This window comes from Thalassophryne amazonica, chromosome 3 (genome assembly GCF_902500255.1).
Source record: "Thalassophryne amazonica chromosome 3, fThaAma1.1, whole genome shotgun sequence".
Taxonomy (NCBI): Eukaryota; Metazoa; Chordata; class Actinopteri; order Batrachoidiformes; family Batrachoididae; genus Thalassophryne; species Thalassophryne amazonica.
Genome location: NC_047105.1, coordinates 27,134,569 through 27,152,024, shown reverse-complemented (window position 1 = coordinate 27,152,024; position 17,456 = coordinate 27,134,569). Strand labels below are relative to the sequence as shown.

The following is a 17,456-nucleotide window of genomic DNA, read 5'->3' as shown; positions in this document are numbered from 1 at the left end:
TTTTTGATCAGGATATGTCATTCAAAGCGCATATTAAACAAATATGTAGGACTGCTTTTTTGCATTTACGCAATATCTCTAAAATCAGAAAGGTCTTGTCTCAGAGTGATGCTGAAAAACTAATTCATGCATTTATTTCCTCTAGGCTGGACTATTGTAATTCATTATTATCAGGTTGTCCTAAAAGTTCCCTAAAAAGCCTTCAGTTAATTCAAAATGCTGCAGCTAGAGTACTGACGGGGACTAGAAGGAGAGAGCATATCTCACCCATATTGGCCTCTCTTCATTGGCTTCCTGTTAATTCTAGAATAGAATTTAAAATTCTTCTTCTTACTTATAAGGTTTTGAATAATCAGGTCCCATCTTATCTTAGGGACCTCGTAGTACCATATCACCCCAATAGAGCGCTTCGCTCTCAGACTGCAGGCTTACTTGTAGTTCCTAGGGTTTGTAAGAGTAGAATGGGAGGCAGAGCCTTCAGCTTTCAGGCTCCTCTCCTGTGGAACCAGCTCCCAATTCAGATCAGGGAGACAGACACCCTCTCTACTTTTAAGATTAGGCTTAAAACTTTCCTTTTTGCTAAAGCTTATAGTTAGGGCTGGATCAGGTGACCCTGAACCATCCCTTAGTTATGCTGCTATAGACGTAGACTGCTGGGGGGTTCCCATGATGCACTGTTTCTTTCTCTTTTTGCTCTGTATGCACCACTCTGCATTTAATCATTAGTAATCGATCTCTGCTCCCCTCCACAGCATGTCTTTTTCCTGGTTCTCTCCCTCAGCCCCAACCAGTCCCAGCAGAAGACTGCCCCTCCCTGAGCCTGGTTCTGCTGGAGGTTTCTTCCTGTTAAAAGGGAGTTTTTCCTTCCCACTGCAGCCAAGTGCTTGCTCACAGGGGGTCGTTTTGACCGTTGGGGTTTTACATAATTATTGTATGGCCTTGCCTTACAATATAAAGCGCCTTGGGGCAACTGTTTGTTGTGATTTGGCGCTATATAAAAAAATTGATTGATTGATTGATTATAATTCATGAACTGTGGCTGATGACGCATGCACAGTGAAGGCAGGGTGGACCGATTTTTAGGAGGGACCGTTCAGTCGGCGACATCGGAACTGGAGGGAAAACCAAGATAATAAACCTAGACACAAATAACACACTCACACACATGACCCGCACGCACTCATGCACACAAGCACCAACAGATGAGGAGGACAGATGGAGGAATGACAGTTCCACTCATACACACACACACACACACTCGTATGACTGACAGACAACAGGAGTACCAAAACCACATAAAAAGAACCCCAAAAACAACCCAACTGGAAGAGACCCCAACAGCTGAAACACAACAAATCTGCCTACACAAATCTCCATTTTAAACACTTAAACCAGTGGTCACCAACCCTGTTCCTGGAGGGCACCTATCCTGCATGTTTTCCAAGTCTACCTACTCAAGTAACACCTGATTTTTTTTTTTTTAAAAGTGGTGTTTTCCAGCTGTTGATTGGCTGAGCACAACTGATAGAGTTAATTGCCTGGGAGTGGAAAAGGGAGAGTTAGAAAACATAAAGGGCAGATGCCCTCCAGGAACAGGGTTGGTGACCCCTGACTTAAACAGTCACTTGCTGTGTGGGGGATCTACAGGAGGGCTGCACCCCCGCCTACCCCCCAGCATCAAACGTGTGATGAAATACAGTTGTAGGCAAACGTTTGGGCACCCCTGATAATTTTCATGATTTTCCTTTATAAATAATGATTTTCCTATTTAAAGTATTATTGCACACTTTCTGTTAAACTTCATTTCACTTCTCAAATATCACTGTGTTTGCCTGCTATATGATATATGTAAGGATTAAGCAAGGAGAAGCCGTGCATTATACGGTTTGAATGCACGACACGGAGTCTAAAACACAAATACTTATACACACAAATATTTATTTAACAGAACTTGATAAAAATGTGTGAGTATTTGGGACTATTTTATACCAGTCTCAAGATATGTTGTCTCCGATGCGCTTACCGAGTCTGTGGGCTCACGCCGCAGCGGGCCACTCACACTGCCCCCTCTCTGCTGTATGGAGCTGCGGCAAACTGGCAACAGGTCCAGAAACTACGCTCACTGTTTTGATGCAGAGCGCTCTGGCAGCTCGCAAGGATAGAACTGCTCTCTTCTTCTTTTCCCTCTTCAATCTTGTCCAGTTCGTCTGATGTTAAATCTTTACGTCGTTGCTTTTGCTGTTCTTCTCGTTTGCTCTCCTCCTCTTTCCATTCCTCAAATGTTTAATTTTGGCCAAAAATATTAAAATTCACTTCACAAATATTAAAATGCATGTTTTATCACGTTTCTGTCATTCACCTGTCAAAACACAGCTGATCTGCGCCAACTGATTTGCACATTGCTGTGGTGATGACCAGAGCGGAGTGATAATAAAGTGATAATAACAAGTGACTTAACTCGCCGATGCACACCAGTTAGACATGGAATTCTCACTGACCATGGTATAATTAATTGAAATTGCTGATCCAAACTACCAATGATTTATAAAGGAAAATCATGAAAATCATCAAGGGTGTCCAAACTTTTACATACAACTGTATAGGAAAGGTCTTGCAAAAACAATGACTAATTGTTGAATACTACTGCATGCAGAATTAGAAAAATTCCAGTGTTTAAAAAAATTGTGTAGAAACAATTATAAGTAAAGTAAAAAGCATAAGTAAAAGCACATCTTTCCGGCTTCTCCCTTGTTTCACTCGGATTGCCACAGCAGATCAATCAATCGATCAATCAATTTTATTTATATAGCGCCAAATCACAACAAACAGTTGCCCCAAGGCGCTTTATATTGTAAGGCAAGGCCATACAATAATTACGTAAAAACCCCAATGGTCAAAACGACCCCCTGTGAGCAAGCACTTGGCGACAGTGGGAAGGAAAAACTCCCTTTTAACAGGAAGAAACCTCCAGCAGAACCAGGCTCAGGGAGGGGCAGTCTTCTGCTGGGACTGGTTGGGGCTGAGGGAGAGAACCAGGAAAAAGACATGCTGTGGAGGGGAGCAGAGATCAATCACTAATGATTAAATGCAGAGTGGTGCATACAGAGCAAAAAGAGAAAGAAACACTCAGTGCATCATGGGAACCCCCCAGCAGTCTAAGTCTATAGCAGCATAACTAAGGGATGGTTCAGGGTCACCTGATCCAGCCCTAACTATAAGCTTTAGCAAAAAGGAAAGTTTTAAGCCTAATCTTAAAAGTAGAGAGGGTGTCTGTCTCCCTGATCCGAATTGGGAGCTGGTTCCACAGGAGAGGAGCCTGAAAGCTGAAGGCTCTGCCTCCCATTCTACTCTTACAAACCCTAGGAACTACAAGTAAGCCTGCAGTCTGAGAGCGAAGCACTCTATTGGGGTGATATGGTACTATGAGGTCCCTAAGATAAGATGGGACCTGATTATTCAAAACCTTATAAATAAGAAGAAGAATTTTAAATTCTATTCTAGAATTAACAGGAAGCCAATGAAGAGAGGCCAATATGGGCCAATCCAATCCAAAGATCCAATGTGAATCTGCATGTTGACTTGTCATATGTTTTTAAGCCGGATGCCCTTTCTGACACAACTCCACATGACATGGAGACTAGGCAGGGGTGACCTTGACCTGGGAACCTTCTGGAAACAGGTGCACTTAATCGCTTGGCCATCATCCCTGTGGGGATAATGGCTATAAATGTTTAAAATTTTCTGCCGTACCCCCTAGTAGGGGTGTGGACTTGGCACACCCAAACAAATTGCCCTCACTTCACCTGAAGCTAGATCCACCACTAATTTCCAGCAGTAATGTGCAGCTGAAACATTTCTTATTATGAAGCCAAACCTCAAAAGAAAATCAAACTGTGAAAAGAACTTATTAGTATGTTTTGAATTTCAATTTCAATTTATTTCATTTTATATAGCACCAAATCACAAGAAAAAACTGCCTCAAGGCACTTCACATGAGTAAGGTCTAACGTTTCCAACCCCTAGCGCAAGCACACAGGCGACAGTGGTAAGGAAAAACCCCTTCTGATGGTACTGAGGAAGAAACCTCAAGCAGACCAGATTCAGAGGAGTAATCAACTGCTTAGGCCATTCTAGCAGTTACAATGCTTTTACAAAGTTTTAAAAAGCTGAAGAAATAGCAAACAGGAAATCAACAAGATGGAAAAACTAGGTGTAAAACTAGGTGAGGGGAGGGAAGGTCATCCAGCGCCCTGGAGTGCAGGACCAGTGTTCATTCATCATGTCATCAACCATCCAGCTTTTCACTGAAGCAAAGCAATCCTTTAAAGCAATGGTTCCAGAAAGGGCCAAGGGGGTGCAGGTTTTCTTAGCAACCACCCACTCCACCAGGTGATTTCACTAATTAGCTGATTCTATCTGCTCAAAGTGACGCTAATTAGTGAAATCACCTGGTGGAGTGGGTGGTTGCAAAGAAAACTTGATGTATATGAGATTTCCAGCAGTTATCAGCATGTACAACTGAGTATCATCAGCATAGCAGTGAAAAGTAATCCCATAACATTGCAGTATATGCCTAAGTGGTGCTAATGTATATAAAGGGAGAAAATCAGGGGGCCTAAGACGAATATCTGTGGAAGCCTGTATTTCATCGGAACAAGGTTTGAATAGACATTATTGGACAGCATACAGTGAAAGTAACTAGTTAGGTAGGATGTCAACCATACAAGGACATTCCCGGCAATCCCAAAGTGATTCTCCAACCTATCAAGTTGTATGGTGGTGTCCAAATCCATAGTGAGCAGGAGTTAATAAATGTTAAAAAAAAAAAAAAAAAAAAAAATCAGTGACCATCCCCTTAATTAGATCTGCCCCACCCTTCCACCAAAAAAAAAAAAAAAAAAAAAAATCACTCATTTTTGCGTAATCCTGCTAACAGACATACAGCACTGAAAACAACACCTCCTGGGTGGTGTTGGCTAGAACTCTCTGAGGAATCACAATGAGGAGTAATAACATTACTTTCCTCATCTGATCTTTCTGACATCATAAGCCAAGATGTTAGGGGAGATGATGTGGTTAAGTGTTGGGCTTCAGACCAGAGGATCCTTGGTTCAAATCCCAGCCTGACCAGAAAATCACGAAAGGCTCTTGGGCAAGGTCCTTAATCCCCTAGTTGCTCCTGGTGTGTAGAGGGCACCTTGCATGGCAGCACCCTGACATCGGGGCAAATGTGAGGCATTATTGTGTGAAGCGCTTTGAGCGTCTGATGCAGATGGAAAAGCACTATATAAATGCAATGTCCATTTACAGTAGTGTTCAGAATAATCGTAGTGCTATGTGACTAAAAAGATTAATCCAGGTTTCGAGTATATTTCTTATTGTTACATGGGAAACAAGGTACCAGTAGATTCAGTAGATTCTCACAAATCCAACAAGAGCAAGCATTCATGATATGCACACTCTTAAGGCTATGAAATTGGGCTATTAGTAAAAAAAAAAAAAAAAGTACAAAAAGGGGTGTTCACAATAATAGTAGCATCTGCTGTTGACACTACAAACTCAAAACTATTATGTTCAAACTGCTTTTTTAGCAATCCTGTGAATCACTAAACTAGTATTTAGTTGTATAACCACAGTTTTTCATGATTTCTTCACATCTGTGAGGCATTAATTTTGTTGGTTTGGAACCAAGATTTTGCTCATTTACTAGTGTGCTTGGGGTCATTGTCTTGTTGAAACACCCATTTCAAGGGCATGTCCTCTTCAGCATAATGCAACATGACCTCTTCAAGTATTTTGACATATCCAAACTGATCCATCAATCAATCAATTCAATCAATCAATTTTATTTATATAGCGCCAAATCACAACAAACAGTTGCCCCAAGGCGCTTTATACTGTAAGGCAAGGCCATACAATAATTACGTAAAAACCCCAAAGGTCAAAATGAGCCCCTGTGAGCAAGCACTTGGCAACAGTGGGAAGGAAAAACTCCCTTTTAACAGGAAGAAACCTCCAGCAGAACCAGGCTCAGGGAGGGGCAGTCTTCTGCTGGGACTGGTTGGGGCTGAGGGAGAGAACCAGGAAAAAGACATGCTGTGGAGGGGAGCAGAGATCAATCACTAATGATTAAATGCAGAGTGGTGCATACAGAGCAAAAAGAGAAACAAACACTCAGTGCATCATGGGTCAAGTGATGCCTTTTTAAGTAATGGTTTAATTACTGCCACCTTAAAAGCCTGTGGTACATAGCCAACTAATAAAGATAGATTGATCATATTTAAGATCGAAGCATTAAATAATGGTAGGGCTTCCTTGAGCAGCCTGGTAGGAATGGGGTCTAATAGACATGTTGATGGTTTGGATGAAGTAACTAATGAAAATAACTCAGACAGAACAATCTGAGAGAAAGAGTCTAACCAAATACCGGCATCACTGAAAGCAGCCAAACATAACGATACGTCTTTGGGATGGTTATGAGTAATTTTTTCTCTAATAGTTAAAATTTTATTAGCAAAGAAAGTCATGAAGTCATTACTAGTTAAAGTTAAAGGAATACTCGGCTCAATAGAGCTCTGACTCTTTGTCAGCCCGGCTACAGTGCTGAAAAGAAACCTGGGGTTGTTCTTATTTTCTTCAATTAGTGATGAGTAGTAAGATGTCCTAGCTTTACGGAGGGCTTTTTTTTATAGAGCAACAGACTGTTTTTCCAGGCTAAGTGAAGATCTTCTAAATTAGTGACATGCCATTTCCTCTTCAACTTACGGGTTATCTGCTTTAAGCTGCGAGTTTGTGAGTTATACCACGGAGTCAGGCACTTCTGATTTAAAGCTCTCTTTTTCAGAGGAGCTACAGCATCCAAATTTGTCTTCAATGAGGATGTAAAACTACTGACGAGATACTATATCTCACTTACAGAGTTTAGGTAGCTACTCTGCACTGTGTTGGTATATGGCATTAGAGAACATAAAGAAGGAATCATATCCTTAAACCTAGTTACAGCGCTTTCTGAAAGACTTCTAGTGTAATGAAACTTATTCCCCACTGCTGGGTAGTCCATCAGAGTAAATGTAAATGTTATTAAGAAATGATCAGACAGAAGGGAGTTTTCAGGGAATACTGTTAAGTCTTCAATTTCCATACCATAAGTCAGAACAAGATCTAAGATATGATTAAAGTGGTGGGTGGACTCATTTACATTTTGAGCAAAGCCAATTGAGTCTAATAATAGATTAAATGCAGTGTTGAGGCTGTCATTCTCAGCATCTGTGTGGATGTTAAAATCGCCCACTATAATTATCTTATCTGAGCTAAGCACTAAGTCAGACAAAAGGTCTGAAAATTCACAGAGCAACTCACGGTAACGACCAGGTGGACGATAGATAATAACAAATAAAACTGGTTTTTGGGACTTCCAATTTGGATGGACAAGACTAAGAATCAAGCTTTCTAATGAATTAAAGCTCTGTCTGGGTTTTTGATTAATTAATAAGCTGGAATGGAAGATTGCTGCTAATCCTCCGCCTCGGCCCGTGCTACGAGCATTCTGGCAGTTAGTGTGACTCGGGGGTGTTGACTCATTTAAACTAACATATTCATCCTGCTGTAACCAGGTTTCTGTAAGGCAGAATAAATCAATATGTTGATCAATTATTATATCATTTACTAACAGGGACTTAGAAGAGAGAGACCTAATGTTTAATAGACCACATTTAACTGTTTTAGTCTGTGGTGCAGTTGAAGGTGCTATATTATTTTATCTTTTTGAATTTTTATGCTTAAATAGATTTTTGCTGGTTATTGGTGGTCTGGGAGCAGGCACCGTCTCTACGGGGATGGGGTAATGAGGGGATGGCAGGGGGAGAGAAGCTGCAGAGAGGTGTGTAAGACTACAACTCTGCTTCCTGGTCCCAACCCTGGATAGTCACGGTTTGGAGGAATTAAGAAAATTGGCCAGATTTCTAGAAATGAGAGCTGCTCCATCCAAAGTGGGATGGATGCCGTCTCTCCTAACAAGACCAGGTTTTCCCCAGAAGCTTTGCCAATTATCTATGAAGCCCACCTCATTTTTTGGACACCACTCAGATAGCCAGCAATTCAAGGAGAACATGCGGCTAAACATGTCACTCCCGGTCTGATTGGGGAGGGGCCCAGAGAAAACTACAGAGTCCGACATTGTTTTTGCAAAGTTACACACCGATTCAATGTTAATTTTAGTGACCTCCGATTGGTGTAACCGGGTGTCATTACTGCCGACGTGAATTACAATCTTACCAAATTTACGCTTAGCCTTAGCCAGCAGTTTCAAATTTCCTTCAATGTCGCCTGCTCTGGCCCCCGGAAGACAATTGACTATGGTAGCTGGTGTCGCTAACTTCACATTTCTCAAAACAGAGTCGCCAATAACCAGCGTTTGATCCTCGGCGGGTGTGTCGTCGAGTGGGGAAAAACGGTTAGAAATGTGAACGGGTTGGCAGTGTACACGGGGCTTCTGTTTAGAACTACGCTTCCTCCTCACAGTCACCCAGTTGGCCTGCTTTCCCGGCTGCTCGGGATCTTCCAGAGGGAAACTAACCTGCGGCTAAGCTACCTTGGTCCGCATCGACTACAGGGGCCTGGCTAGCTGTAGAATTTTCCACGGTGCGGAGTCGAGTCTCCAATTCGCCCAGCCTGGCCTCCAAAGCTACGAATAAGCTACACTTATTACAAGTACCATTACTGCTAAAGGAGGCAGAGGAATAACTAAACATTTCACACCCAGAGCAGAAAAGTGCGGGAGAGACAGGAGAAGCTGCCATGCTAAACCGGCTAAGAGCTAGTAGCTGCGCTAAGCTAGCGGATTCCTAAAAACACACAAAGTGAATAATGTGTAAATAATTTAGAGGTGATTCAGCAGAGGGAGTGCTTTAGTTAAGGCACATGAAGATTACACTGTGAAACAAATCGTTATCTAGGTAACTAGAGCAATCTAACTGCGCAGATTAAACAGCTAACAGATACAGCAAAACACCGCTGTGCTCCGGAACAGGAAGTGATACAATACCGCAGTGAGAGCCAACCACCAGTAGAGGCAAGCAAGAGCTGTCAAAAACAAAAACCTGATACCTGGTATGCGATATATAGGCCCAACACCATAGTAGGAGAAACATGCCCATATCATGATGCTTGCACCACCATGCTTCACTGTCTTTACTGTGAACTGTGGCTTGAATTCAGAGTTTGGGGGTCATCTCACAAACTGTCTGCGGCCCTTGGACCCAAAAAGAACAATTTTACTCTCATCAGTCTACAAAATATTCCTCCATTTCTCTTTAGGCCAGTTGATGCGGTCTTTGGCAAATTGTAACCTCTTCTGCACGTCTTTTATTTAACAGAGGGACTTTGCGGGGGATTCTTGCAAATAAATTAGCTTCACACAGGCGTCTTCTAACTGTCACAGCACTTACAGGTAACTCCAGACTGTCTTTGATCATCCTGGAGCTGATCAGTGGGTGAGCCTTTGCCATTCTGGTTATTCTTCTATCCATTTTGATGGTTGTTTTCCATTTTCTTCCACGTGTCTGTTTTTTTTTTTGTTTTGTTTTGTTTTTGTTTTTTGTCCATTTTAAAGCATTGGAGATCATTGTAGATGAACAGCCTATAATTTTTTGCACCTGGGTATAAGTTTTCCCCCTCTCCAATCAACTTTTTAATCAAACTACGCTGTTCTTCTAAACAACGTCTTGAATGCCCCATTTTCCTCAGGCTTTCAAAGAGAAAAGCATGTTCAACAGGTGCTGGCTTCATCCTTAAATAGGGGACACCTGATTCACACCTGTTTGTTCCACAAAACTGATGAACTCACTGACTGAATGCCACACTACTATTATTGTGAACACCCCCTTTTCTACTTTTTTTTACTAATAGCCCAATTTCATAGCCTTAAGAGTGTGCATATCATGAATGCTTGGTCTTGTTGGATTTATGAGACTCTACTGAATCTACTGGTACCTTGTTTCCCATGTAACAATAAGAAATATACTCAAAACCTGGATTAATCCTTTTAGTCACATAGCACTACTATAACTCTGAAGACTACTGTATGTTACAGAACAGCATAAAAGGAACCATTCTGGGCCAAATTCAGATCACTAAAGCATCAGCTCATCTCCCCGCCAAATGTCATCATAACCAGAATAATCAACTTCTTTTTCAGCTACATCATCCACAAAAAGATAAACTGACAGCGGCAATCAGATAACCAGCGCCTTCCTCTGTCAGTTAGTTGTGGTAAAACACACAAACCACACCAACCACAAACACCATTTTCTTACATATTGGCACTTAGTCCTCAAGGTTTTGCTAAAAGCTCTCACTCATCACAAAACTCCCCTCCTGCAACTTCCATGTGTTTTCACACACATTTGTGCATACACAGGAACACAACAGACACACACCTGAGTCTGCTTACCCACATACACAGAATAAAAGTGCATTATGGGAGTTTTGGGACAGCTACTATTAGTGTGTGGTGACTGATGCGCCTGTCAGTCGGGCGGATCGCTCCGAATCTCACCTAAAATGGCCAAAATCCGCACTCCGAGGCTTGTTTTGTGTATGTGTGAATGTGTGAGTGACAGTGATTGTCAGATTACCTTGGACTCCCCCACCGAGGCATTTTACTTGTCAGGAAAAGTGTCTGACTCCATATTTCACAAAGCAGAAGGGTGAGATTTCAGCCTTTCCTTTTGGTTTTACATTAGTTCTCCCTCCATTTCTCCAGCAGTCATATTTCTTTACTTTTTCCTCACATCTTTCCGTGTCTCCCTCCTCATTTTCTGTCTTGCCATAAATTGCACCTGAATCAAGCTTGATATTCGATTAACTGACACTCTTGTCCTGCTTCTTCTCATGCTGGACTGGGATTCACATATATCCCCACTGTGGGACCATCAGTATTCCAACACTGGGGATAACAACATGCCAGATTTCCATGTCGCCACAAGTGTGGTTTTGCTTACGGAAATTTATAGAAAGTGGTGTTTTCACTTTGATTTCAGGTTTTTCATTCGCAGTAAAAACTCAGGACTCACTTTTTTTTTTATTTTGAATCAAGGAGGTTGCACAACCTTGTTCAGTCTGGAAATCTTGTGCTGTTTTTGCCTCATACCCTCTTCACAAAAAGTGATTTACTCTATTCATTTATGATATTTTGTGATGTATCGCAAAATTATTTCATGATGGTATCACACATTTGGGGTGAGGTGGGGGCACAGGGGTTACGGTTAGGGTTAAAAATAGTGAACAGAATTTGAACATGTCATGAAAATGTGATGCATTTCATAACAGTATCACAAAAAAAAAAAAAAAATGCATAACTAGTTTTGACACATTAGCAGTTGGCTCAATTTGCACAATGCTTTCGATGAGATGCAGGCGTGATTATATTCCATTTATCTCACAGTGACTTTACTACTATGTTCGTCCACAGACCAAATATTGGGTTAAACCTTAAACCCACCTTCCACATGACATACGTCCTGATTATGAAGAGATGACATGCGCATTTTAAAATATACTTTCTAAAACACTAAAAATATAGACACATTTTTACAAAAGAATGACTATACTGTTCGATGATGCATTCAACTATGATAGTTTAAGTTGAACTATAGACGTGAGAACAAGCTCATAAAGGTCAGTTAAAATGGTCAGCCTCTGCAATGGTGCACGCATGAAGGTAGTGGACTATAACTGTTTTGCTTCATGCACTACAGATACTGGGCTTCCATGTTTTGAAGATTCATTTAAATTCACCAACCAGCTTTGGAGGAGTTGAGCTTACAAGGCTCAGACACATGAATGGACGCACATGGAAACTTTTGTTTTATCAGGGGTAAATAACGCCTTGAGTCCTTCCATCAATCTAATTTTGGACTAAACCAAAGTAGAAGAGGTTTCAGCACGTCTGCTTATCCTCAGTTAAGGCAGAGTGTATTGATGGTGAGACCTGATTAACATATTAAACTGTTCACAACTTCTTTATATATATATATATATATATATATATATATATATATATATATATATATATATATATATATATATATATATATATATTAAATGAAGATTCTGTACAGGCAGTGGCAGCTGGGTTCTATTGAGAGAACTGAAACAGGAACATGAGATACTTTTCTGAGTCGAACTACAGAAGTGTAGAGAATTTAAATTGCTGTCAACATTCTAAAAGAGTGATTTCAACTTAATTTTGCAATCATCTGATGAAATAACTACTGTTGTTTTGGTTGGGCTATTGGTGGGACTGTGCTATATAATTTTTGCAAAATCAATGAAAATTTTAAATGTATTTCAACTGAAAGATAAAGTGAAAACTTACTCCCAGTGCAAATCTGCGCACGGCGCAGTACAAATGTCAATCCTAGTTTCTAGTTGATGCAGTTGTCATTTTTATGCCCAGGAGCTATGGTGTGTCACTACAAAATGTGCTTGTCCTCATGTGTGCATCCATGGGTGTGTTGGCCAGGTGCAGAAACACAGACAAACCACTGTATTTTCTGGAATATTAGATGCACTGGTGTAATAGTAGCACCCATAGCTGTGGGATGTGGGGTGTTGATGCAGCACCCCCTGGTGGAAAATCACACATTACAGCACCCGATGCCAATGTGAGGGAGGCCAGCAGGAGTCACTGCAAAAGTAGTCAGTAAGCCTCACTCCCCAACACCTAAAAGGACTCTCTGGCCATAGGACCGGATGCCGGGTTTTTGGTCGTGTGGTTAGAACTTCTACCTCGTGAGTTTGCATCCTGAAGGGAGCATGTGGGAGAAGTCAAAAACAATACAGCGCAGAATGAAGAGAGAGTAAAGCTGCTACATCAGGTGGTGCCCCATCACAGAGCAGGGGCTATCAAAGAAATATAGCAAATTCGGTGCCATTTAAATTGTGTGCAGCCTTTTTGGATGTTCTTGTCTGCTTAATAGTACACCTCATTTAAACCACTGACCGCAGCCATGGTCACATCTGTATATATAGATTAAAAAAAGGTTTCATGAAGAGGAAAAAACATGTAAAAGACACTATAAAATATAAACCACAGGACCAGCAAAACAAATTATAACCCAGAAAATTCTACTTGCTATTGAGACCACAAGTATTTTTTCTTTTTTCTTTTTGCACAGGGCTGAAAACATGATCATTTTTTGCTGTAAAGTTGTAAACTTTAACTTGGAGGTCTGTGGGAGTGGTTTGCTTTCGGAGCCAGCCTCAAGAGGACATTCAAGGAACTGCAAGATATGTCTTCTGGATGGGCTTTGTTTTTCAGGGCCTCAGGTGGGTCTTGGTTCTACCACATGATCTACAGTCAACCCCAAATTATCCACATCATCATTTTGTCTTCTTCCTGCCCATTTGGCTACAGAACAGTTTATTCCTAGTACAGGATATAAAAATGTGACTTTCCGTTCTTTGTTGTGCCTCTGAAAGAATATTGGAATAATTGTCCCTGACATGGATTCCTGGGACACGTGTTCCTTCTCTTCACTGCTGCTTGTTAATTTGGAGGCGCATCATGCTGCTGCCAGTGTGGGTGTTCACACCACGGTTTGGTTTGGGCCTAATTATCATAGAATCTATTTCAGGTTGTTCTGACAGTCCTCGGGTCCCTGTCACATGATTTTTTTCTTTTTTTCTCCACAGGTTTACCACAAGTCTTTTGGCTCTCTTTATACTGCGTCTCTGGAAACCTATTGTCCACTTCACCCTGACATCCAAGCAGGTTGACTCAGATCAACTGAACTTGTTTATTTCCTTGAAGACGTTTCGCTCTTCATTCAGAAAAACTTCATCGATTCATGTTTTTCTGGATGAAAAGGAAAATGTCTACAAGGAACTAAATAAGTCCCCCTGACGTGGGTCCTCCAGCTTGGATACCATGACCTGGATAACCTAGAACATCTGAGATCTCACTCTGACACTTTTCCTTAGAGTGACGCCTGCTTCCAAGTATCAAATCCATCTCTCATGTCTTCCATTCTTATGCTAGTCTCACTCTCTCCATCTTTTCTTCTTCCCTTCCTCTCCATCTTGTTGTACTTACAGCATTGGCTCCTTTATTCTGGTCTGTTTGTCTTCACTGCGGCTGAAGCGTCTGCATCTGAGACACCACAAAGCATCGAGGGAGACATCACGACTGCCGTCTGTGAGCAGTTTTTATGTACGGAGTGTCGGCTAATTGGCACAATGATGGGAGATGAGAGGCAGATATTGCTCCGGAGGGGGAGGAGAAAGTGGAGGAGATAGAGAAGACAGGGGCATAGAAAAACAACAAAAATCCCTCCAATGCATGATAGTGGGAAGGAAGGGAAGGAAACAGTGAAAGAGAGAGAAAGGAGGAGAAGGGAAATGAATAGGTGACACAAAGATGACAAGAAGACAAAAGATGAACAAGAAAAGCAAGAGCAACTCAAAGCGTGACCTGTGGCCTCACTCATATGTAAAATTGGTGTAAGGTTTTATAGCAGAGGGGACAATGACAATGGAGCAAAAGAACGGTACTGAAAAGATGGTTTTTGGTCTATTTGTATACGATTAAAACTTTATGTGGTTTATTGACCCCATTTTCAAATCGGCACTTCCTGTAGCCTCCCCCAATACACCACCAGACAGGTATTCTGTAGTTACTGTGCAGAAACGTCAAATCAAGATGGCACCCATGGCAGACATATTATATGACCTCCAGATTTGAAGGAAACTTCCTCTATCTGACCTTAATTTACCAATAAGAAATGGTTTCACTCAGGCAAGGTGTTCTTTAGTAACTGGGCAGGAATGGAAATCAAGACGATGCCTGGGACAGCCATACTGGATAACGGAAAATGCAATTTTTCAAAGGAACCTTCCTGTAGTCTCCCACAATACACCGCCAAGAAACCATTTCACTCAGACGAGGAATTCTGTAGTTGCGTGGAAATTAAAAAAAGTTGGTACGCATGGCAGCCTTATTAGATGATGGACAACCCCCATGTTTGAAAGGAAGCTTCCTCTACCCTTGATGAAATTACCACCAAGAAATGGTTCCAATCAGATGAGGTATTCTTTAGTGATTGGGTGGAAACTGAAAGTTTACAGACAGAGTGAAAACAAAATGCCCCCACAACTTCATTGCACAGTGGCGCAACAAGTAAAAGTAAAAACGGGGGCAGAACAAAGACTGCAAAGGAGGGGGAAACAAAAAGAAGAATAGATTAAGATTTTGGGGCCTTTTTTCTTCTCCGACAAAAGAGGAAATGAAGACAGCAGAGGTGGAGAGTGGGCGGGTTGAGAAAACCATGTCTTCTAAATTTCCTCGAGAGAGAAAATGACAGAAAATGAAAGCGAACGAGGCCGGCGGCACCTCGTGCTTGACAGACAGGTGGAGCTCAGAGGGAGAGAAAAAGCAGGATTAACCAAGACAGACGGGAAATGAGAAATACACTTTCATCCATGGGATCAAGCCACAACAAACTGGTTGAGTCCTCTAAAATGGAAATGAGGACTTTTGCTGAGATATGAGATGTTTGCCGCCTGACAAAATAAAGTGACACTGACTCTCACAAGATGACTGACAGCCAAGAAATTAACAAATTACACAACTTTGTGAGAAGCGCAGATAACTTAAATCCTTGATTGACACAGTATACCCTTCATGTCTGCCCACTGCAACACGATACTGAATTTAGAGAAAGAATTATTCAAATACTGACATTTTTCTTTGTGTAGAAATGTGACTCAACAGCCCAGTTAGCGTCAAAACAAACTGGCATCCGCCCATTCACTGGCAACGGCGTCTGCAACCACGTGGCTTAATAAGAAGAAGAAAAAACCTCCACCAGCAGTCCATGAGCCAGATACGTTGGACACGACCACCCAGGTTGGCCAAATTTTTGATATGGTATTTTGGTCACCTTTCTGTAGGAATTTGAAAAATGTGTAATAGCCATTCAAGGGTGGTGATCAATGAAAGATTACATATGGGTGAAATTTTAAAATGCTCCAATTATATTAAACAGTACACCACATCATTTGTCTGATCATAAAGATTCCAAAAAGGTATAGTTTGGTATATCTTGTCATGGTTGGAGTTTATTTGGTGGTATGTTTTTATTTTGTCTTGTGTTCTGTGCTTGTGGGGATTTGTTTTCTGGTTTGTTTTGTGGATGGTGCTCTCTTGCCTTTGGTGTGGGCATTGGTTTGGGGTGTGTCTGTTCCTTTTGATTGCCTCGCCCTTCCCCTGTTCGTCCCCCACACCTGAGTTTGATTTGCTTTAATCACTCCCTCTATTTTAGTCCGGCGGTGCCTGTTCTCCATGCCAGATCATTGTGCTTTACCGCCTTCGCTTCCAGCCTTCCTTCTGAGTTTTGTGTCCAAGTTCTGATTACCTGCTGTGTTTTTTCACCACAGGGTAAATTATGTCCATTGGAAATTCCCAAGCATCCGTGGTCTCACCTCGCACGGGACTTTGTTACTGGTCTACCTATGCCTAAAGGATATTCAGTTGTACGCACAGTGGTGGATGAATTTTCTAAGATGTGTCATTTTATTCCTTTGCCCAAACTTCCCTCAGTCAAGGAAATGGCAGAGGCTATGCTCACCAGTGTTTTCAAGCTCCATGGTTTCCCACAGGACATTGTGTCAGAGGTCCCCAATTTATTTCTCTGTTCTGGAAGGAATTCTGCAGGATGCTGGGAGCCTCCACCAGTCTATCATCTGGGTACCACCCGCAGTCCAATGGCTAGGCTGAAAGGTTCAACCAGAAACTGGAGAAAGGCCTTCGGATTTTGGCCTCACACCATCCCACCACCTCGTCTTCAAAGTTAAGTTGGATTGAACTCGCTCATAACAGCTTACCCTCTTCATCTACTGGGTACTCTCCATTCCATGTGGTATACGGGTCTCAACCACCACTGTTTTCTGCTACTGACATTGACTCACCTGTCCCCTCTGCTCTGTCCCTCATTTTAAGATGCAGACAAACCTGAGAACAGGCGTGTCGGGCCGTGCTACGCTCTTCAGCCTCCTACAAAACCACCGCTGATCGCAAGCGATCATCAGCACCTGCATACACCCCTAGTCAAAGGGCCTGGCTCTCCACACGGGATCTGCCTATCCGGGTCCATCAAAGAAACTCGCTCCCAGGTTTGTAGGCCCATTACCAATTGCCAAAGTGATGTACCCGGTGGCAGTCCGTCTCAAATGCCCAAGCTCCATGAAAATTCACCCCTCATTCCACGTAAGTCATGTCAAAACTTTTGCCACCAGTCCTTTTGCCCTCTGGCCGTTCCCCCACCTTCAACCCCGGTTCATCGATGGTGGTCCTGCCTATGCTGTCCGGCAGCTTCTGTTCTCCTGGCGCCAGGGCGTCCAGTTCCTGGTCGATTGGGAGGGGTACAGTCCCGAGGAGCGGTCCTGGGTCCCGGCTC

General features: G+C 42.1%; 1 protein-coding gene across 1 annotated transcript in view; it reads right to left on the bottom strand.

Annotated features, from left to right (window-relative positions):
* Nucleotides 1–17,456, bottom strand: part of ptprt (protein tyrosine phosphatase receptor type T) — a 1,196,058-nt gene that overhangs the window by 597,133 nt on the left and 581,469 nt on the right. The window lies entirely within an intron of this gene.